Raw genomic sequence first — 23780 nt, forward strand, 5'->3', positions numbered from 1 at the left:
CTGGCTTCAATGGGAGAAGCTGGAAAAGCAGCAGTAACCCTTTGCAGACTGAGCAAGACGCTGGGACCGACATCTCCGCCGAGTAGGCTCCACTGTGGTTGGAGAAGAATGGGAGACCGCAGCGCAGATGGCCCAAGATTCCCCCTGTGCAGCGGCGGGAACTCAACCACTAACAACAGTAAGGTGGTATTTCTGTTTGTTATGATATAAAAGAATTAAAATTAAAAATGAGTGCATTGCTTCATAGATTTATATGCAGGCTGTACAGTGACTTATAAAATGTTGGGCACCCCTGGTCAAAATTACTGATATTGTGAACAATTAAGCAAGATGAAGATTATATGATCTCCAAAATGCCTAAAGTTAGAGATGACACATTTCCTATGTAATATTATATAATATTTTTTTTTCTTTCATCTTTTAGATTTTAAAAAGTACATAAAGGAAAATGGGCTGATGTAAAAGTTTGGCCACCCTGCATGGCTAGTTCCTAGTAGCACCTCTTTTTGAAAGTATCACAGCTTGTATACACTTTTTGTAGCAAGCCAAGAGTCTATGAATTCTTGTTTTAGAGATTTTCATCCATTCTTCCTTGGAAAATTCTACCAGTTCTGTGAGATTCCTGGGTCGTCTTGCATGAACTGCTCTTTTGAGATCTAGATTTTCAATGATGTTTAGATCAGGGGACTGTGAGGGCCATTGTAAAACCTTCAGCTTGCCCCTTTGGAGGCAGTATATTGTGGATTTTGATTTGTGTTTAGGATCATTATCCATTTGTACAAGCCATCCTCTTTTCAACTTCAACTTTTTTACAGATGGTATTATGTTTGCATAAGGAATTAGTTGAAATTTAATTGAATCCATTTTTCCCTTTACTTATGAAATGTTCCCCGTGCCATTGGCTGCAACACAACCCCAAAGCATGATTAATCCACCCCTATGTTTAATGGTTGGCAAGATGTTCTTTTCCTGAAATTCTATGCCCTTTGTTCTCCACACATACCGTAGATAATTGAGAAAAAAAGTTCTATTTGAATCTCATTGGTCCACAGGACTTATTTCCAAAATACATGTGGTTTGTTTAGATGTTCTTTTGTATACTTTTGACACTGAACTTTATGGTGAGGATGTAGGAGAGGTTTTCTTCTGATAACTCTTCCATGAAGGCCATATTTATCTGAACAGTAGAACGATGTAAACTCCAGAGACTGCTAAATCTTTCTGAAGGTCTTTTGCAGTCATGCGGGAGTTCTGATTTGCCTCTCTAGCAAGCCTAAGAGCAGTGCTCACTGCAATTTTGCTTGGTCTTCCAGACCTTATCTTGACCTCCACTGTTCCTGTTAACTGCCATTTCATAATTACATTTTGAAATGGGGAAATGGCAACTTAGAAACACATTGCTATTTTCTTATAGCCTTTTCATGCTTGTGTGCCTTCACTATTTTCATTTTCAGAATGCTAGGCAGCTACTCAGAAGAACTCCTCGCTGCTGTTTTTTGGCACAAGGTAAGAGGAGGCTGGGTTTTTATAAAGCTGGGAAATTTGCATCACCTGGCCTTTCCTAATGATGATAGTGAACAACCCATAACCCTAACAGGCTAAATAAGGTCTGAAACCTTGGTCAAAGTTATCTGAGCACACAAATCCACGGGTGCCCAAACGTTTGCATCGGCCCATATTCCTTTTTGTCATTTTAAACATGACACTTTGTTTTACTAAAATACAAAGGAACTGTGTCATCTGTAACTTCATGCCTTTTAAAGATTATTTCATCAACTTGTTTAACTGTTCACAATAACTTTTTTATTTTTTACAATTTTGACCAGGAGTGCCCAAACTTTTACATGCCGCTGCACGCATCATTCATTTCAATATGACTCACTCTAGGGTCATCAATGTTAGACTGGTAGGAGTCTAACTTCTGACTTCATGTATGTGATAGCAGCTATGTCTGATAATACAACTTTGAATAGAACTAAACATCAATGAGGTGCAATACCAGGGACTAAAAATAATAAGGGGCTGTTTGACTTGCTGCGCCATACATATATCCTTCAATGAATTTAGTGGTGCTTGCAATTAGACTGCCACTTATCAAATATTGATGGCCTATCCTAAAGATAGGCCACTGACATCAAAGTAATGGAAAAAAATCTTTATAATACTGCAGCTCTTTTCTTCCTCCTTTTTAAGAGAAATTATTAAAATGAGGAATTTCAAATTGTCTGTGTGTGTAGTGAACCTGCTAACTAATAAAGGTCCTGTGATCACAGCAGCATCTACACTGATTCAAGCAGTGATACTTCCCTAAATCAGCATATATGGTTATCACCCACTACATGCTTTCTAAATATAATCTTCTGCAGCATAATGACCTGCATAAAAAGGTCTGTGACAGTGATAGATGCCCTTTAATACACAAGGAGAAAATGAAATAAATGTATCTGCCTTTGGCACTGAATACAGTTATTTTAACAATAGTCCTAAAATCAAGGATTAAATGATGTACAAGTTCCTTTAGTAGTATTATATATTATATTTTCTCCCAGTTTTTTACAAGATTGCTGCAGCTTTGCTAAAGCTTTATAAGCTGCTCTGTTAGGCATTTAACTAGACCCTGCCGGGCACAGCAGATTTTATTGATCTGAAATAAGACACATTTACAGCACCTGAGTGCTAATGTTTTATGTGATGTCCCTTAACTAGAATTCTCCAGGGACAAACAATGCTAAAAATTTGTTGTTAATAGATTTTGCGAGGAAAATGGTTTTCCCTAATCGGCGCTGTTTATTATAAATAATTATTTTATCATAGCGCAGCAATGTGAAAAATATTGCCCCCTTCTAGTTGCTTCATAATTACAAATTTGTCACTGTGAATAGTCTCCGATCTTTACAGGTATGCAGCAATAATGGTTTTCAATGTGTAAAATGAATACCCAGCTTACTGCAAACTTTCAAAGCAATTATTATAAACCGCGAGCCCGATCTGCCATTTACACCATTTTAGAAACACAGGCCTACTAACCTTCCGATAACACACTTTAGTTCTTGCAATACCGTCTTTATTGGGTTCAAGTTGCTAGGTCAAATTTAAACAGCCAAGCTTTTTTTTTCAGCTATTCTGGAGACTTCAAGCCTGATTCATCAAAGCTTTGAGAAGTCGCAAAATTTGTGTTCAACACAAAGTTGCGCAAACCTTTTGCGACTTTTGTTCTTTTCACACCAGTCTGAAGCAGCTCTGCCAAAGTGGACAGAGCTGGGTAGAAAAGTGAGGAGGGTTGTGCCTACACCAGCCTGTCAAATTCAACAAAAGTGCTAAAATTTCTTCCACCAGAAATGTCACCATTAACAAGATGTGCAGAAATCATTAAGTGAAAATGCCCCAATAGTGAATGTCAATAGGCTGATAAGCCTTACCTGTCTGTATGAGTTGTGTCTATCTTTCAAAGTCTTCTGTGGAGACTAGTGATCTGTGATATGCTTAATGAGTATGTGGTGGATCTATCACTTTCCGTGCTGTGCTGAACAAACAGTGTTGACAGCGTTCTGGCCGGTCACGCTGGCTCAGACACTTATTTGAAAAAGAAAACTGACGGCCTATGGCCCTGTGATGTCACTAGCTACAGGCTTTCTCCAAGGCAACAAATAAGAGTGCTGATTATCTGACACGTTTCTGAGGTATCATTCTTCCTCATCAGGAATTACACTTCATAGCTTTCAAGGCCTCGATGAAACAGAAAAACCACAATTTTTACTCATTTCTCAATCATTGTGGAACTGTAGATGTCTGTTATAAGAGGCAAAGTTTCAGTCATTTTCCTTTCCTGTAATTTACATTATCTCTTTAAGACAATGCTTGACTTTTGTCATGTCACTCCATCTGATCAATTCCAGAGGAACCTCAACCTTCACTCATTAATCCTGTACAGGGATCTGGTCTTACAACAGGGTCCACTGGACTATTTCCACGGAAGGGTTACCGTCTGGAGGAGCAAATCAGAGGCAGAAAGGGTCACCAAGAAAGATCAAACCAAGAGGTCATGTCAGGGACAATATCATAAAGCAAACTGTAGTCATGGATATTACACCTCTGAGTCAAGTCCTCGATTCATTGCATAATCCACAACGCAATGCTGGATCTTATGTGAGAGGCAACTTAACGGCTATGTAGAATCCTATGAGCTACGTATAATAAGGTCCATCAGGGTGTGCACAATTTACATTAAAGCAAGTCTTTGACCCATTCCACTTGATCTCCCATTCCATTTCTAGTCTGAGGAAACCAGAGGAGAGCAACCCAAATTTTAGTTTACGGGATCCTATTACTATGATGTAGGAGAAGATTATGTTCTTAGCACAAGTTGAGATTATCTTCAAGCTAATGTCCAGATACCATCTTTCCGTGACATGCTTACTTATTAGTTTACCTCATTATAATATTATAAAGAACTGGTGGTTAAGGTCCCAAAACCTACTTTTCTCAAATCGTATTTGGAAAAGGTCATAGAGCTGATGAACATTGTTAATGGCTCCAGTTGTAAAAGAACGATCGTTAGGCAGACAAGTGCCACCAACCAACTCTACTGAACATCTTGACACAATAAAGCATAGATAAAATGCTGCACTATAGACAATTTCTCTCACATAAAATCTGTATTAGCAATTGACCTTTGCAAAAAATGTCAGCCAGACATACTTTATTGGTGCTAAGGGAATTTGTTTGATATTGATGTGGCACCTTACCTCTGATAGAAAACCTGCTTACAAAGAGAAATTGGTAATTTTATACCTAAGAGATTAAATTGGCAGCTGCAGATGTATGTAAATGATCAGTGATATTCGTCTTACAATGGTTCTCCACCTAAATTAACTTTTTAGGAAAATCTCATTATAAGCACAGGTTGCGATGGAGCAGAAAATGATCTTGACTAATGCTCGGCTATCTTCTTCTCTACTAACAGTACAGTGCCAGGCTTGGTCTGACAGCACTAGCCAAACTCATAAAATGCTTGCATTAATAATAGAAAGGGAAAGTTTTAAAAAATACAGTTATACTGACATGGATTGTTAGAGAAAATACAACAGCCTCATCAGGTCTACTTTATAATGTACACAATTTTTTTGTGAAATTTGGTGAGCAATCCATCGTCTCAAGGTTTCAAGGTCATCACAAAACCCAGATGGTTTTAATTTTATAACTGACTGGTTTCTAGCATATATGATAGGAACAGATCATTCACAATTTACTACTGTATTTTCCTACCCCAGGACCAGGAATTTCAGGGGTCGTGTGTTACTTCTAAATCATCTGGGAACAAAAACATTTGTTGTAATTAATTTCATAAAATTATCTGTATATTACAGTATTTAAGACTCTTAAAAAATAAAAAATGTTTTTCCCAAAGACAGAACTATGATCTAAACAGATAAAATAGTCACTAGGATGTACAGTCCTGTTGTGTAATGATCACATAGGCGCTTAAAACATTAAGAAGCATGTGCTCATTGCATGAGATACCAATCTGAACAAGGCCTTAAAGGAGTATGTAATTGCTTCATAAAATATGTCCACTTATAAAAGATGGACTCTTAAAAGTTTCTAATATACCGTACATGTATTTTAAATATTAGATACATTCCTTTCTTATAACTCTATAGCTGATTCATCTGTACACAATCGAATTGTATAGTCCGTGGATTTTGTACAACAGGTGGCACAATCCAAAGGGATCCTGGCACCAGGTTTGGCTGATAAGCGTTATGGCCATCGCCTTTCAGGGCTTATATACAGCATTCTACAATGCTGTATATCTGCCCCCAACCCGACCTGCAAGAGAAGAAAAATAACTTTTATTATACTCACCGGTCCGAGGGGTGTCACTCTTCTTGGTCCAGCGCCTCCCATTTTCTTGTGATGCCGTCCTCCTTCTTGGTTCGTGTTGATCACACGTCCTTGCATCATCCACACAGTCTCCCCGGCATCGCACTCCGGCGCAGGCACTTATTGGCCCTGTTGAGGGCAGAGCAAAGTCCTGCAATGCGCAGGTGCTGGGCCTCTCTGACCTTTCTCGGCACCTGCGCACTGCAGGACTTTGCTCTGCCCTCAACAGGGCCAATAAGTACGCCTGCGCAATATCGTGACACGGAGCAGGCTGTGTGAATGTTGCAGGGATGCGTCATCCATACGTCCAAGAAGGAAGATGGCATCACAAGAAGTTGCTTGGACTTGCTTCAATCCCTGCAGAGTTTCACTTCATTGATCTGGCTAATCCCAAGATTCCTGGGTGTGCCAAGTCCTCACATCCTACGTGACTTCCTACTTGCTGCACCAACACCTGGGGTCCGTATGCCGACCTGGACCTGAGGATTAGAGGACCCACCTCACCAGTTGAGCCTAAACAGTGGTATTTGTGGCCTTTAAGTTAGCACCCATGTGGCTGCCAATGATACAGGTGAAAAAAGAAATCACCAGCTCAACTACGGTATTTTTCTAAGGCCGGAGTCACACTACAGCGAGATACGGCCGAGTCTCGCAGGTTATAAACAAGCTCTGGCACCGGCACTCCAGAGCGGAGCATGCGGCTCCATGCATTGCTATACGGCCGCACGCTCCGCTCTGGAGTGCCGGTGCCAGAGCTTGGTTTTAACCTGCGAGACTCGGCCGTATCTCGCTGTGTGTGATCCCGGCCTAACTTGGGATTCTGGAGAGCATGGAGAAGAAGCTGTTGCAAGGTGGTGATCAATTAAAATAAGAGGTGGGGTTGTCAAGCTCATTTCAAATGGGTTAAAATTAGCACTTTATTTCAACATTAAAATTAATAGAAAAGTGGTGAAAGGGTAGTGATCATCATCGAGTTTCAAATGCTGTATGTATTCTTGATCATGATGAAATACCAACTTGTCAAAAATACACACCTTTTAAACGAGTTTAGTTCTTTATTCATTATAACTATGTACTTGGTTTCTGACATCTATCTATATAATCGTCTAAGGGTCACTTCCGTCGGTTTGTCACGGAAATCACGCATCGCTGATTGGTCGCGGCTGGCTGGCCGCGACCAATCAGCGACCGGCACATTCCGGCTGCGAATTCCCCTTCCCTACTCCCCTCCAGTCACTGCCCCCTCCCTACTGCCCTCCAGTCAGTGCCCCCATAGCGGTTTAGCAGTCCGTTAAACAGACTGCGTTACACCGCGGCATAACGCGGTGTAACTGAGTCCCTTAATGCTGCTATTAACCCTGTGTGACCAACTTTTTACTATTGATGCTGCCTATGCAGCATCAATAGAAAAAAGATCTAATGTTAAAAATAATAATAATAAAAAAAAATCATTATATTCTCACCTTCCGGCGCCTTTCCCGCTCCTCGCGACGCTCCGGTCCCAAGAATCCATAGCGGCAATGACCGGAAATTACGTAGCGGTCTCGCCAGACCGCTACATCATCACGTGTTATTGCCGCAATGCATTACTGGGAACGGAGCGTCACGAGGAGCATCGCTAAAGGCCTGGGCTGGATCCAGGGGCCGCCGGAAGGTGAGTATATAACTATTTTTTATTTTAATTCTTTTTTTAACAGGGATATGGTGCCCACACTGCTATATACTATGTGGGCTGTGTAAGATACTGCATGGGCTGTGTTATATACTGCGTGGGCTGTGTTAGATACTGTGTGGCCTGTGTTATATACTGCGTGGGCTGTGCAATATACTACATGGCTGTTATATACTACATGGGCGGTGCTATATACTACGTCTCTGTGCTATGTACTACGTGGCCTGGGTTATATACTACATGGGCTGTGTTATATACTATGTGGGCTGCGTTATATACTACATGGGCGGTGCTATATACTATGTCTCTGTGCGATATACTTTGTGGCCTATGTTATATACTGCATGGGCTGTGTTATATACTGCGTGGCCTGTGTTATATGCTGTGTGGGCTGTGTTATATACTGCGTGGCCTGAATTATATACTTTCATGTGCTGTTATATACTGCATGGGCTGTGTTATATACTGCGTCTCTGTGCTATATACTTGGTGGGCTGCGCTATATATTACATGGCTGTGCAATATACTACGTGGCAGTGCTATATACTACGTGGCTGGGCAATATACTACGTAGCTGTGCTATATACTACGTGGCTGTGTTATATACTACGTGGGCTATGTTATATACTACGTGGGCTGTGTTATATACTACGTGGGCTGTGTTATATACAGCGTGGGCTGTATTATATACTGCATGGGCTGTGTTATATACTGCGTGGGCTGTGCTGTATACTACTATACATATTCTAGAATATTTTATATATAGAAATATGACTAGTGCCATTCTTTTAACCCCTTTCTGACATTAAACGTAATACTCCATCCCTGTGCATTGGGCCTATTTGACCAGGGACGGATTATTACGTCTGAGCGATCGACCACACGGGTGTCACAGACCGCTCCCGGCAATTTACCCCCGAACTGCTGGAATCAAACAAGATTGCAGCATTCCTGGAGCTGGCAGAGGGCTGACAGCCCCTCTACCTTTGGACCAGAGACCCCGCAGCGTGACACAGAGTCCCGATCGTTGCCATGGTGACTCGATGTCATCATGACAACATTCGGGTCACCAGACCTAGAAAACTTGCTGATCATGCCCAGTGCACGATCACCAAGCATCTCTGTCAGTGCAGAGCTGATAGTTTATACAGCATGGAGATCCTGCTGCATCTCCATGCTGTAGAAGCGATCAGCCTGGAAAAAATGATTGTCTCATAGTAGGACAAAGTAAAAAAGTTAGAAAAAAGTTTAAAAAAAAAATTAAATTTGTACAAATATTTTTAAAAAATAATAAAAAAATCGAAAGATATTGTATCTCTAAATAAATATTTGAATGAAAACTGTCCCACTAGTTAACCCCTTTAGTGAACACCATAAAAAATAAGGTAAAAAACAATGCTTTATCATCATAGTGCCGAACTAAAAGTGGAATAAAACGAGATGAAAAAGACGGATATAAATAAACATGGTACCGCTGAAAATGTCATCTTGTCCCGCAAAAAAACAAGCCGCTCCATCAACGGAAAAATAAAAAAGTTATAGCTCTCTGAATAAAGCGATGCAAAAATAAATATTTTTTCTATAAAATGGTTTTTATTGTATAAAAGCACTAAAAGTTAAAAAAAAAACTATATAAATGCAGTATAGCTATAATCGTGCTCACCTGAATAATAAAGCTGCCTTATCAATTTTACCACACAGTGAACGGCTTAACCCTGCCTAAAAGAAATTCCTGAATTGCTGGTTTTTGTTCATTCTGCCTCCTAAAAATAGGAATAGAAAGCGATCAAAAAATATCATGTGCCCAAAAATGGTACTAATAAAAAGTCAACTCGTCCCAGTAAAAACAAGACCTCACATGATTCTGTGGGCCCAAATATGAAAAAATGATATCTCTGTGGTGATGCAAAAATTATTTGTTTCAATAAAAAGTGTCTTTTAGTGTGTGACAGCAGCCAAACACGAAAACCTGATATAAATCTAGTATCACTGTATTCGCACCAACCTGAAGAATAAAGTTGCCTAATCACTTACACTACACGAGGAACGACGTAAAATATAAATGAAACCAATTCTTCCCATGCTGTTGATTTTTTCATTCTGCCTCCCAAAGATCGCAGTAAGGCTCGGCGCACATTTATCCTGTGCTCTTTGCTGAGCGCTTACACCTCGGTTTCTTTGTAAATCTCTGAAATACATGAATCAGACGGAACCCCTGGCAGAAAATTCCCTATAATGAGGCAGATGGAGGCTATGGGGACGCCGTCTGACCTGTGATCCGGCGGTGTCTGTTTTTTTAGGATTGCATAAAAGTGCTGTCGGCCACAGTTTTGTGCACTTCTGAATAGAAGGACACCGCTGAACAGAGGCCAGACAGAGTCCAGAGTAACTCTGCTGCCTCATTATAGTGAATGGATCCCTCGGGGGTTTCATCTGAATCATGTGACTCTGAAATTTAGATGGCAACCCAAAAGTAAGTGCTCAATGTAGAGCGCCGGATAAATGTGATTCCAAACATTATGTAAAATGTTCCCAATAAAAGTTTCAACTCAATCCACAAAAAAAGCAAGCCCTCACTCAGGTCTGTCATCTGTTAACGGAAATATAGGGGGCTTCCACCTTACTGGTAGCACAAAGTCTCTGGAAAAGCGAAATGGCTCCTCACCCGCCAAAAGAAATTCAGCAAATGTGGTGCTCCCAAATGCCCCCTTCCTTCTGAGCCCCAGTGTACCTAAACCACATACTGCGTCCAAGTTTGGCATTTCTAAAGCAATGAGAGCCCACCTAACTTACGGGTGCATGCCTCCAAAAGCAGGGGTTGGGCAAAAGCAGGGGTTGGGCATAACGTACTGGTGACTGCAACGTGCTGTTGACTGCAATGTACGGGTGACTACAACTTACGGGTGATTACAAAGTACTGGTCACACTACAGTGTACTGTTCACTAAAGCATACTGGTCACTACAACGGCAGTTTGCAAATTTCACTCAGCAACATTCATTGTTGCTTGTTTCTGGAAAATACTCATGAAGTCAAAATCATCACTACACCTGTAGATTAATTCCCCAAGGGGTATAATTTCCAAACTGGGGTCATTTGAGAGGGGATTCTGCTCTACTGGTATTAGGGGATCTGTACATGGAGTCTGCAAACTGTTCTAAGAAAAGCTGCGCTCCAGGAAACAAATAGAGATCCAATCCTCCCAAGTCTCTACGTATGGATAAGTAGTACTATACAGCCACATATGGGGTATTGCCACATTCAGTAGAAATTGGGGGACAAATTTTGGTGCCATTTTTACCCACTTCTTGTGTGAAAATGTAAAATCTGGGGCTAAAACAAAATGTTGGTGGTAAAAATTTAGTTATTTTGTCTTCATTGCCCAATGATATAAAATTCTGTAACAGACCCATTGTGTCAATATGATCACTGCACCCCTAGATGAATTCAATGAGAGGTGTAGTTTGTAAAATTGGATCACTTATGGGAAGTTCTGCTGTTCTGGCACCTCATGGGCTCTCTGTTGTGATTCGGTTCGTGGGCTCCCCCGGTGGTCTCTTGTGGTACTGGTGTCCTGCAAGCTTTGCCTTCTCAGTTCACCTGTTCCTATCAGGATGTGGGAGTATCCTATTTAACCTTGCTCCTCAGTCATTTTAATGCTGGCCATCAATGTATCCAGAGTGATTCTGTTGCATGTTCCTGCTCCCAGTTTTCTGCTCAGCTAAGTTGGACACTTTAGTCCTTAAGTCTATTTTTGTATGTTTTGTCCAGTTTGCACTTATGTGAATCTCTGCAGCTGGAAGCTCTTGTTGGGCTGAAATTACCACTCCAGTGGCATGAGTTGTCACATGAGTTAAGGTAATTTCAGGATGGTGTTTTGAAGGGTTTTGCAGCTGACCGCGAAGTCCTCTGTTGTATCTTTCTGCTATTTAGTTAGCGGGCCTCTCTGTGCTAAATCTGCTTTCATACTACGTGTGTCTTTTCATCTGCTCTCACCGTTATTATATGTGGGGGGCTGCTATCTCCTGTGGGGACATTCTCTGGAGGCAAGCCAGGACTGTTCTATCAGGGGTAGTTAGTTCTCCGGCTGGCGCGCGGCATCTAGAGACAACGCAGGAATGCCCCCTGGCTACTTCTAGTGTGGTGTGTAGGTTTAGCATCGCGGTCAGCTCTAGTTTCCATCACCCGAGAGCTTGTCCGTTTATTCTATGCTTCTGATGTTTCCTTGCCATTGGAAACCATAACAGTATGGCCAGCCCAAATGTTTAATCTATAGGCTGAAGCAGGAGAGAAAAGGAACTGTGAGAAACCTTTTTTTTTTTTTTTTTCCCTCTGAAGTTGCACTCCAGCTCTAATTGCAGTCTCCTGTTTTCCTCTCCTCTTAACCCCTGAATGGCTCAGACTTTATCTGTTGAAATATGGATCCCCAGAGTCTGGCTACCAATTTGTATAATCTTGCCTCTAAAGTTCAGAATATACAAGATTTTTTGTTACATGCTCCTCGGTCTGAACCTAAAATTCCTATACCGGAGTTTTTTTCTGGAGATCGATCTTGTTTTCTAAATTTTAAATACAATTGTAAATTGTTTCTTTCGCTGAGATCTCATTCTGCTGGAGATCCTGCCCAGCAAGTAAAAATTGTTATTTCTTTACTGCGGGGTGACCCCCAAAATTGGGCATTTTCATTGGCACCAGGGGATCCTGCGTTGCTCAATGTGGATGCCTTTTTTCTGGCTTTGGGGTTGCTTTATGAGGAACCAAATTTGGAGATTCAGGCTGAGAAAGCCCTAATAGCCCTCTCTCAGGGGCAAGATGAAGCCGAAATATATTGCCAAAAATTTCGAAAATGGTCTGTGCTTACTCAGTGGAATGAGTGCGCTCTGGCGGCAATTTTCAGAGAAGGTCTCTCTGATGCTGTAAAAGACGTCATGGTGGGGTTTCCTGCGCCTACTGGTCTGAATGAGTCCATGACAATGGCAATTCAGATTGATCGGCGTTTACGGGAACGCAAACCTGTGCACCAGTTGGCGGTGTCTTCTGAAGAGGCACCACAGAGTATGCAATGTGATAGCTTTCTGTCCAGAAGCGAACGACAGATTTATAGGCGCAAAAATCATTTGTACTTCTATTGTGGAAATTCTACTCATGTTATATCAGCATGCTCTAAACGAACAAAGAAAGTTGATAAATCCTCTGCTATTGGCACTTTGCAGTCCAAGTTCATTTTGTCTGTAACTCTAATTTGTTCGTTATCTTCTATTGTTGCGGATGCGTATGTGGATTCTGGCGCCGCTTTGAGTCTTATGGATTGGTCCTTTGCCAGGCGCTGTGGGTTTGATCTAGAGCCTCTGGAAGTTCCTATACCTTTAAAGGGTATTGATTCTACACCATTGGCTAGTAATAAACCACAATACTGGACACAAGTGACTATGCGTATGACTCCAGACCATCAAGAGGTGATTCGCTTCCTTGTACTGTATAATCTATATGATGTGTTGGTGCTGGGATTGCCATGGTTGCAAACTCATAACCCAGTCCTTGACTGGAAAACAATGTCTGTACTAAGCTGGGGATGTCAGGGAAATCATGGGGACACATCTTTGGTCTCCATTGCTTCATCTATTCCCTCTGAAATTCCTGAGTTTTTGTCTGATTATCGTGACGTTTTTGAGGAATCTACTCTTAAAGGCCCCGTCTCACTAAGCGATTTACCAACGATCACGACCAGCGATATGACCTGGCCGTGATCGTTGGTAAGTCGTTGTGTGGTCGCTGGGGAGCTGTCACACAGACAGCTCTCTCCAGCGACCAACGATCAGGGGAACGACTTCGGCATCGTTGAAACTGTCTTCAACGATGCCGAAGTCCCCCTGCAGCACCCGGGTAACCAGGGTAAACATCGGGTTACTAAGCGCAGGGCCGCGCTTAGTAACCCGATGTTTACCCTGGTTACCAAAAAAAACAAACAGTACATACTCGCCTTTCGGTGTCCGTCAGGTCCCTTGCCGTCTGCTTCCTGCTCTGACTGAGCCGCCGTACAGTGAGAGCAGAGCGCAGCGGTGACGTCACTGCTGTGCTCTCACTTCTCACTGTACGGCCGGCAGTCAATGAGAGCAGGAAGCAGACGGCGAGGGACCTGACGGACATCAGATGGCGAGTATGTACTGTTTGTTTTTTTTTTACATTTACGCTGGTAACCAGGGTAAACATCGGGTTACTAAGCGCGGCCCTGCGCTTAGTAACCCGATGTTTACCCTGGTTACCAGTGAAGACATCGCTGGATCGGTGTCACACACACCGATTCAGCGATGTCAGCGGGGCCTCAACGACCAAAAAAAGGTCCAGGCCATTCCGACACGACCAGCGATCTCGCAGCAGGGGCCTGATCGCTGGTACGTGTCACACATAGCGAGATCACTATGGAGGTCGCTGTTGCGTCACAAAACTTGTGACTCAGCAGCGATCTCGCTAGCGATCTCGCTATGTGAGACGGGGCCTTAATTCTCTTCCTCCTCACAGAGATTGCGATTGCGCCATAGATTTGATCCCTGGCAGTAAATTTCCTAAGGGTCGTCTATTCAATCTGTCTGTACTTGAACATTCTGCCATGCGAGAGTATATTAGGGAGTCCTTGGAAAAGGGACATATTTGTCCTTCTTCGTCTCCTCATGGAGCGGGGTTCTTTTTCGTAGCTAAAAGCGATGGTTCTTTGAGACCTTGTATTGATTATAGACTCTTGAATAAGATCACAGTCAAGTATCAGTATCCTTTGCCATTGCTGACAGATTTATTTGCTCGCATTGAGGGGGCGAAGTGGTTCTCTAAGATTGATCTTCGCGGTGCGTATAATTTGGTGCGAATTAAGCAGGGGGATGAGTGGAAAACCGCATTTAATACGCCCGAGGGCCATTTTGAGTATTTGGTGATGCCTTTTGGTCTGTCAAATGCCCCTTCGGTCTTTCAGTCTTTTATGCACAATATTTTCCGTGAATATCTGGATAAATTTATGATTGTGTATTTGGACGATATCTTGATTTTTTCGGATGACTGGGAATCTCATGTTCAACAAGTTAGGAGGGTTTTTCAGGTTTTGCGGACCAATTCTCTGTTTGTTAAAGGTTCAAAGTGTGTTTTTGGGGTTCAGAAGATTTTTTTTTTGGGGTACATTTTTTCCCCCTCTTCTATTGAGATGGATCCTGTGAAGGTTCGGGCTATTTGTGACTGGACGCAACCGACTTCTCTTAAGGGCCTTCAGAAATTTTTGGGCTTTGCTAACTTTTATCGTCGATTCATAACTGGTTTTTCTAGCGTTGTCAGGCCTTTGACTGATTTGACTAAAAAGGGTGCTGATGTTGCAGATTGGTCTCCTGCTGCTGTGGAGGCCTTTCGGGAGCTTAAGCGCCGTTTTTCTTCTGCTCCGGTGTTGTGCCAGCCTGATGTTTCTCTTCCTTTTCAGGTGGAAGTTGATGCTTCCGAGATCGGAGCGGGGGCGGTTTTGTCGCAGAAAAGTTCAGATTGTTCAGTGATGAGACCTTGTGCGTTCTTTTCTCGAAAATTTTCGCCCGCCGAGCGAAATTATGACGTCGGTAATCGGGAGCTTTTGGCGATTAAGTGGGCATTCGAGGAGTGGCGTCATTGGCTTGAGGGTGCTAAACATCAGGTGGTGGTCTTGACTGATCACAAAAATTTGATTTATCTTGAGTCGGCCAGACGTCTGAATCCTAGACAGGCGCGCTGGTCGTTGTTTTTCTCCCGGTTTAATTTTGTGGTTTCGTATCTGCCAGGTACTAAGAATGTGAAGGCGGATGCCCTTTCTAGGAGTTTTGAACCTGATTCCCCTGGTGATTCTAAACCTACGGGTATACTTAGGGATGGGGTGATATTGTCTGCTGTCTTCCCAGACCTGCGACGTGCTTTACAAGAGTTTCAGGCGGATCGGCCTGATCGTTGTCCGCCTGGTAGATTGTTTGTGCCGGATGAGTGGACCAATAGAGTCATCTCGGAGGTTCATTCTTCTGCGTTGGCAGGTCATCCGGGAATTTTTGGTACCAGAGATTTGGTGGCTAGGTCCTTCTGGTGGCCTTCCCTGTCTCGGGACGTGCGTATTTTTGTGCAGTCTTGCGATGTTTGTGCTCGGGCCAAGCCTTGTTGTTCTCGGGCTAGTGGGTTGTTGTTGCCCTTGCCTGTTCCTAAGAGGCCTTGGACACACATCTCTATGGATTTTATTTCTGATCTCCCTGTTTCTCAGAAGATGTCCGTCATTTGGGTGGTGTGTGACCGCTTTTCTAAGATGGTTCATTTGGTGCCGTTGCCCAAGCTGCCTTCCTCATCTGAGTTGGTGCCCCTGTTTTTTCAGAATGTGGTTCGGCTGCATGGTATTCCGGAGAATATCGTTTCCGACAGGGGATCCCAGTTTGTGTCCAGATTTTGGCGGGCGTTTTGTGCCAGGATGGGCATTGATTTGTCTTTTTCGTCTGCATTTCATCCCCAGACAAATGGCCAGACGGAACGTACTAATCAGACCTTGGAGACTTATTTGAGGTGTTTCGTGTCTGCTGATCAGGATGACTGGGTCTCCTTTTTGCCGTTGGCTGAATTTGCCCTTAATAATCGGGCCAGTTCTGCCACTTTGGTCTCCCCTTTCTTTTGCAATTCAGGGCTCCATCCTCGTTTTTCATCTGGTCAGGTGGAGTCTTCGGATTGTCCTGGAGTGGATACCATGGTGGATAGGTTGCATCGTATTTGGGGGCAGGTGGTGGACAATTTGGAGTTGTCCCAGGAGAGGACTCAACGTTTTGCTAATCGCCATCGTCGTGTTGGTCCTCGTCTTCGTGTTGGGGACTTGGTGTGGTTGTCCTCCCGTTTTGTCCCTATGAGGGTCTCTTCTCCTAAGTTTAAGCCTCGGTTCATCGGTCCTTATAAGATTTTGGAAATTCTTAACCCTGTGTCTTTTCGTTTGGACCTCCCAGCATCCTTTGCTATCCATAATGTCTTCCATCGGTCATTATTGCGGAGGTATGAGGTACCACTTGTGCCTTCTGTTGAGCCTCCTGCTCCTGTGCTGGTTGAGGGTGAATTGGAGTACGTGGTGGAGAAAATCTTGGACTCCCGTGTTTCCAGACGGAGACTTCAATATCTGGTGAAATGGAAGGGCTACGGTCAAGAGGATAATTCTTGGGTTACAGCTTCTGATGTTCATGCTTCTGATTTGGTCCGTGCCTTTCATAGGGCTCATCCAGATCGCCCTGGTGGTTCTTGTGAGGGTTCGGTGCCCCCTCCTTAAGGGGGGGGTACTGTTGTGATTCGGTTCGTGGGCTCCCCCGGTGGTCTCTTGTGGTACTGGTGTCCTGCAAGCTTTGCCTTCTCAGTTCACCTGTTCCTATCAGGATGTGGGAGTATCCTATTTAACCTTGCTCCTCAGTCATTTTAATGCTGGCCATCAATGTATCCAGAGTGATTCTGTTGCGTGTTCCTGCTCCCAGTTTTCTGCTCAGCTAAGTTGGACACTTTAGTCCTTAAGTCTATTTTTGTATGTTTTGTCCAGTTTGCACTTATGTGAATCTCTGCAGCTGGAAGCTCTTGTTGGGCTGAAATTACCACTCCAGTGGCATGAGTTGTCACATGAGTTAAGGTAATTTCAGGATGGTGTTTTGAAGGGTTTTGCAGCTGACCGCGAAGTCCTCTGTTGTATCTTTCTGCTATTTAGTTAGCGGGCCTCTCTGTGCTAAATCTGCTTTCATACTACGTGTGTCTTTTCATCTGCTCTCACCGTTATTATATGTGGGGGGCTGCTATCTCCTGTGGGGACATTCTCTGGAGGCAAGCCAGGACTGTGTTTTCTTCTATCAGGGGTAGTTAGTTCTCCGGATGGCGCGCGGCATCTAGAGACAACGCAGGAATGCCCCCTGGCTACTTCTAGTGTGGTGTGTAGGTTTAGCATCGCGGTCAGCTCTAGTTTCCATCACCCGAGAGCTTGTCCGTTTATTCTATGCTTCTGATGTTTCCTTGCCATTGGAAACCATAACAGCTCTCCCAGTAGGTCATGGCACATGAAAACCATAACAGTAAAATCTCCTTGCCTTCTGAGCTTTGCACTGAAAAATATTTCCCGATTACATGTAGGGTATTGGCGCACTCAGGAAAAAATGGACCTCAGTTTGTTGTAAAAAAATTTTCCTATTAGCTCTTAGAAAAATTAAAAACTTTCGGCTAAAACAACATTTTAGTGGTAAAAATGTAATTTATTCTTTCTTTACCGTTCAGTGGTATAAAACTCTGTGAGGCACATGTGGTGTCAATATAATCACTGCACCCCTAGATGAATTCATTGGAGAGTATAGTTTGCAAAATGAGTTCACATATAGGGAGTTTCTGTTGTTCTGGCACCTCAGGGGCTCTGCCGATGTGGCGTGGCACCCTCAAACCATTCCAGCAAAAGCTGAATTCCAATATGGCACCTCTTCCCTTTTGAGCTTTGCACTGTGCTTTAAAAGGAGTATTCCCCCACATATGGGGTATCGGCGTACTCAGGTGAAATTGCCCAACAAATTGTAGGGTGCAATTTCTTCTGTTACCCTTATAATAAGGCAAAATTTGGGGCTAAAATAACATTCTTGTGGGAAAAATGTGATTTTATTATTTTCACGGCTCAGCATTATAAACTTCAGTGAAGCACCTGGGGGTCGAGGTACTCACCATGCATCTAAATACATTCCTTGAGGGGTCTAGTTTCCAAAATGGGGTCATTTGTCGGGGGTTTGCACTGTTTAGGCACATCAGGGGCTCTCCAAATGGGACATGACATCCACTAATGATTCCAGGAAATTTTACATTCAAAAAGTAAAATGGCATTCCTTTCCTTCCGAGCTCTGCCGTGTGCCCAAACAGTGGTTTTCTCCCTCATATTGTATGGTGCAATTTCTCCTGTTACCCTCATGAAAATGCAACAGTTTGTGCTAAAAACATATTTATGGGGACTTTTTTTTTATTTTTACGGCTCAATGTTATAAACATCTGTGAAGCACCTGAGGGTTCAATCTGCTCACCACACATCTAGATAAGTTCCCTAAGGCTAGGTTCACACTGCGTTAACAGCAGCCCGTTCAACACATACGTTAACGGGCAGCTGTTAATGTAAGAGCCGACTTGTCACATCGCTAGCGCAGATAGAGCATCTGCTAGCTCTATCTGCGCTAGCAGTGACGGACCCGGAAACGCTGCAGCCCGTGTCTCAGGGTTCGTCACTCAATGACGGCACATGGCTAGCGCACGCCCATTGTGGGTGTGCGCTAGCGATGTGTCCGACATTGAACTAAATGGTGGCGTTAACGGACTACGTTACACCGCGTTATGCCACGGTGTAAAATGATCCATCTAACGGATGCATATAACGTAATGTGAACCCAGCCTAAGGAGTCTAGTTTCCAAAATGGGGTCACTGGTGGGGGATTTTCACTGTTTAGGCCATCAGAGGCTCTCCAAAACACGACATGGCGTTCGCAAATTGTTCCAGCAAATTTTGCATTCAAAAATTCAAATGGGCTCCTTCCCTCCCGAGCTCTGTCATGTGCCCAAACACTGGTTTTCTCCCTCATATGGGGTATCGACAAAGTGACTTCAAATGTGATTTGGTCCATAGAAAAAAATGGTGTTGTAAAAATGAGAAATAGTTGGTCAACTTTTAACCCTTATAACTTCCTAACAAAATTGTGCTGATGTAAAGTAGACGTGTTGGAAATGTTACTTATTAAGTAGTTTGTGTTAGATATCTCTGTGATATAAGGGAATGAAAATTCAAAGTTGGAAAATTGCTAAATTTTGGCAAAATTTCCGTTTTTTTCCCCAAATAAACACAAGTCATACCAAACAAATTTTACCACTATCATCAACTATAATATATCACAAAAAAAATCTCCGAATCACCGGGCTCCGTTGAAGCTTTCCAGAGTTGTTACCTCATAAAGGGACAGTGGTCAGAATTGTAAAAATTGGCCTGGTTATTAACGTGCAAACCTGTTATGTTGGGCTGGTGGTTAGGAGCACTAGAATTGACCAGATGAGCAAACTAGCAATACAGGACGAGCTCTGGGAAGTGGAAGCTCTGCTGACCGCAACCCCTAATCCTATCACAACAACTAGAAATAGCCGTGGAGCGTTCCTGACTCTGCCTAGACGCCTCTTCACAGCCTAAGAGCTAACTACCCCTAAAGATAGAAAATGCAGCCTACCTTGCCTCAGAGAAATTCCCCAAAGAAATAGGCAGCCCCCACATATATTGACTGTGAGTTAAGATGGAAGTCACAAACACAGGAATGAAATAGGTTTCAGCATAGGAGGCCAGACTTAACTAAACAGACAGAGGATAGAAAAGGTATCTTTGCGGTCAGCATAAAAAACTAACAAAAAACCACGCAGAGTGTGCAAAAGAAACCACCGCACCGACTCACGGCGCGGTGGTGCCACTCTGCATCCCAGAGCTTCCAGCTAACAAGATTAAATCATAATAGCAAGCTGGACAAACACACAGTAGTAACAAATAAGCAAGCAGGGACTTAGCTTTTGCTGAAGTAGACAGGTCATCTGAAAGATCCAAGAGAACTGAACCAGTACAAGGACATTGACAGCTGGCATCAAGTAAAGATCTGAGTGGAGTTAAATAGAGCAGCCAGCCAAGGCCTGAGCAGGGAGTCTCATGTGAAACAGGTCAGGATGGTATTTCAGGTCCTTCGTGATAATGCTTTGTTTGTGAAGGGGTCAAAAAAGGTTTCTTTTTTGGGCTTCATTTTTTCTCCCTCATCTATAGAGATGGATCCGGTTAAGGTTCAGGCCATTCATGATTGGATTCAGCCCACATCCGTGAAGAGCCTTCAGAAATTTTTGGGCTTTGCTAATTTTTATCGCCGTTTCATTGCTAACTTCTCCAGTGTGGTTAAACCGCTGACCGATTTGACGAAGAAAGGAGCTGATGTAACGAATTGGTCCTCTGCGGCTGTCTCTGCCTTTCAGGAGCTTAAACGCCGATTTACTTCTGCCCCGGTGTTGCATCAGCCAGATGTTTCTCTTCCGTTTCAGGTTGAGGTTGACGCTTCTGAGATTGGGGCAGGGGCCGTTTTGTCTCAGAGGAATTCTGATGGTTCCTTGATGAAACCGTGTGCCTTCTTTTCCCGTAAGTTTTCGCCTGCTGAATGCAATTATGATGTCGGCAATCGGGAGTTGTTGGCTATGAAGTGGGCGTTTGAGGAATGGCGACATTGGCTTGAGGGAGCCAAGCACCGTATTGTGGTCTTGACCGATCATAAAAATCTGATTTACCTCGAATCTGCCAAACGGCTGAATCCTAGACAGGCTCGATGGTCCCTGTTTTTCTCCTGTTTTGATTTCGTGGTTTCGTATCTTCCGGGTTCTAAGAATATTAAGGCTGATGCCCTCTCTAGGAGTTTTTTGCCTGATTCTCCTCAGGTACTTGAGCCGGTCGGCATTCTGAAGGAAGGGGTGGTCCTTTCTGCCATTTCCCCTGATTTGCAACGAGTTCTGCAGGAATTTCAGGCTGACAAACCTGACCGCTGTCCAGTGGGGAAACTGTTTGTTCCAGATAGATGGACTAGTAGAGTGATTTCTGAGGTTCATTGTTCTGTGTTGGCTGGCCATCCTGGTATTTTTGGTACCAGAGATTTGGTTGGTAGGTCCTTTTGGTGACCTTCTTTGTCGCGTGATGTGCGTTCCTTTGTGCAGTCCTGTGGGACTTGTGCGCGGGCCAAGCCTTGTTGTTCCCGTGCTAGTGGGTTGCTTTTGCCTTTGCCGGTCCCTGAGAGGCCCTGGACGCATATTTCTATGGATTTTATTTCAGATCTTCCGGTTTCCCAGAGGATGTCGGTTATCTGGGTGGTTTGTGACCGGTTTTCTAAGATGGTTCATTTGGTGCCTTTGCCTAAATTGCCTTCCTCTTCTGATTTGGTTCCGTTGTTTTTTCAGCATGTGGTTCGTTTGCATGGTATTCCGGAGAATATTGTGTCTCACAGAGGTTCCCAGTTTGTTTCTAGGTTTTGACGGGCCTTTTGTGCTAGGCTGGGCATTGATTTGTCGTTTTCTTCCGCATTTCATCCTCAGACAAATGGCCAGACCAAGCGAACTAATCAGACTTTGGAAACTTATTTGAGATGCTTTGTGTCTGCTGATCAGGATGATTGGGTGGCTTTCTTGCCATTGGCCGAGTTTGCCCTTAACAATCGGGCTAGTTCGGCTACCTTGGTTTCGCCCTTCTTTTGTAATTTTGGTTTTCATCCTCGTTTTTCTTCGGGGCAAGTTGAACCTTCTGATTGTCCTGGTGTGGATTCTGTGGTTGACAGGTTGCAGCAGATTTGGGCTCATGTGGTGGACAATTTGGTGTTGTCTCAGGAGGAGGTTCAGCGTTTTGCTAAGTTTTGCTAACCGTCGTCGGTGTGTTGGTTCCCGGCTTCGGGTTGGGGATTTGGTCTGGTTGTCTTCCCGTCATGTTCCTATGAAGGTTTCTTCCCCTAAGTTTAAGCCTCGGTTTATTGGTCCTTATAGGATTTCTGAGATTATCAATCCGGTGTCTTTTCGTTTGGCCCTTCCGGCCTCTTTTGCCATCCATAATGTTTTCCATAGATCTTTATTGTGGAAATATGTGGTGCCCGTTGTTCCCTCTGTTGATCCTCCTGCTCCTGTGTTGGTTGATGGGGAGTTGGAGTATGTGGTTGAGAAGATTTTGGATTCTCGCTTTTCGAGGCGGAGGCTTCAGTACCTTGTCAAATGGAAGGGTTATGGCCAGGAGGATAATTCTTGGGTTTTTGCCTCTGATGTCCATGCTGCTGATTTGGTCCGTGCCTTTCATCTGGCTCATCCTGATCGGCCTGGGGGCTCTGGTGAGGGTTCGGTGACCCCTCTTCAAGGGGGGGTACTGTTGTGAATTCTGCTCTTGGGCTCCCTCCGGTGGTTGTTAGTGGTAGTGCAGTTGTCTTGGGGTTGTGATCCGGGCAGGTGTTTCTGCTGATTGCAGCTCTATTAGGTATTTAGGTGTGCAGGATCCATGAGTCCGTGCCAGTTGTCCATTGTACTTGGAGGGATTGTATCTCTCTCTGGCTCCTCATGCCCTGCTGCCAATTCAGCCAAGATAAGTGTCTGGTTTTTTGTCTCTATGCACACATGCAGTGTGCTTTGCAATTCAGTGCAATTTATTGTGTTTTTGTCCAGCTTAGACTTTGTTTGGATTTTTCAGTCATGCTGGATTCTCAGGAGATGCAGATATACTTTCTATGTCTTTAGTTAGATGTGGAATATTTGTATTATCTGCTGTGGATATTTTTAGGATTTTAATACTGACCGCTTAGAATTCTGTCCTATCCTTTTCTATTTAGCTAGAAGTGCCTCTTTTGCTAAATCCTGTTTTTCTGCCTGCGTGTGTCTTTCCTCTTATACTCACAGTCAATATTTGTGGGGGGCTGCCTATCCTTTGGGGTTCTGCTCTGAGGCAAGATAGAATTCCCATTTCCATCTATAGGGGTATTTAGTCCTCCGGCTGTGTCGAGATGTCTAGGACGTGTTAGGTACATCCCACGGCTACTTCTAGTTGCGGTGTTAGTTTAGGGTTTGCGGTCAGTACAGGTTCCACCTACTCCTGAGAAAGTCTCTCATGTGGCTCCAAGGTCACCAGATCATAACAGTCAAGGGGTTAAAGAGCAAATATAACAACCTTTCATGAAATAACATGTACAATTTACTAATAAGGACACAATACTGCTCCTAAACCTGGAAACCAATATTTACAGCAATTATTAGGAATGGAGGATCTCATCATTTTCTTTTTTTTTTTCAAAAATACCTGCTGTCATGTTTCCTTTAAACGGTTGTCCCATGAACAAAGTACAATTCATTCAAGAGATCTTGGAATAAGTTCCACAAGATAAACGCAGAAATGTGCCCGTTATGTACGGCTCATGGGCAGGGGAGGAATCAAACAAGTATACACAATGGGACTCCCTGCCTGTTTTATCACAGGAGTGAGTGTTTCTGCTGCGTCTTCAGTCCTTTGAGCTGAGTGATATATGAGCTCAATGACAGCCGAAGCTCTTACCTCACTGATTTGATTTTTGATGAGAACAGAATTCTGGAGACGCAGCAGAAACACTCCCTCCTGTGAGGAAACAGGCAAGGAAACATATTACGTCACAGAAAGAATAGCGTATGATCGATGCTGATTTTATTTTTAG

The 23780-nt window shown here is 43.5% G+C and overlaps 1 protein-coding gene across 10 annotated transcripts in view; it reads right to left on the bottom strand.

Moving 5' to 3' along the window:
- MAPK10 (mitogen-activated protein kinase 10) overlaps positions 1 to 23780 on the bottom strand; it is a 361444-nt gene that overhangs the window by 286002 nt on the left and 51662 nt on the right. The window lies entirely within an intron of this gene.

The sequence above is a fragment of the Ranitomeya variabilis genome, chromosome 1 (genome assembly GCF_051348905.1).
Source record: "Ranitomeya variabilis isolate aRanVar5 chromosome 1, aRanVar5.hap1, whole genome shotgun sequence".
Lineage (NCBI taxonomy): Eukaryota > Metazoa > Chordata > Amphibia > Anura > Dendrobatidae > Ranitomeya > Ranitomeya variabilis.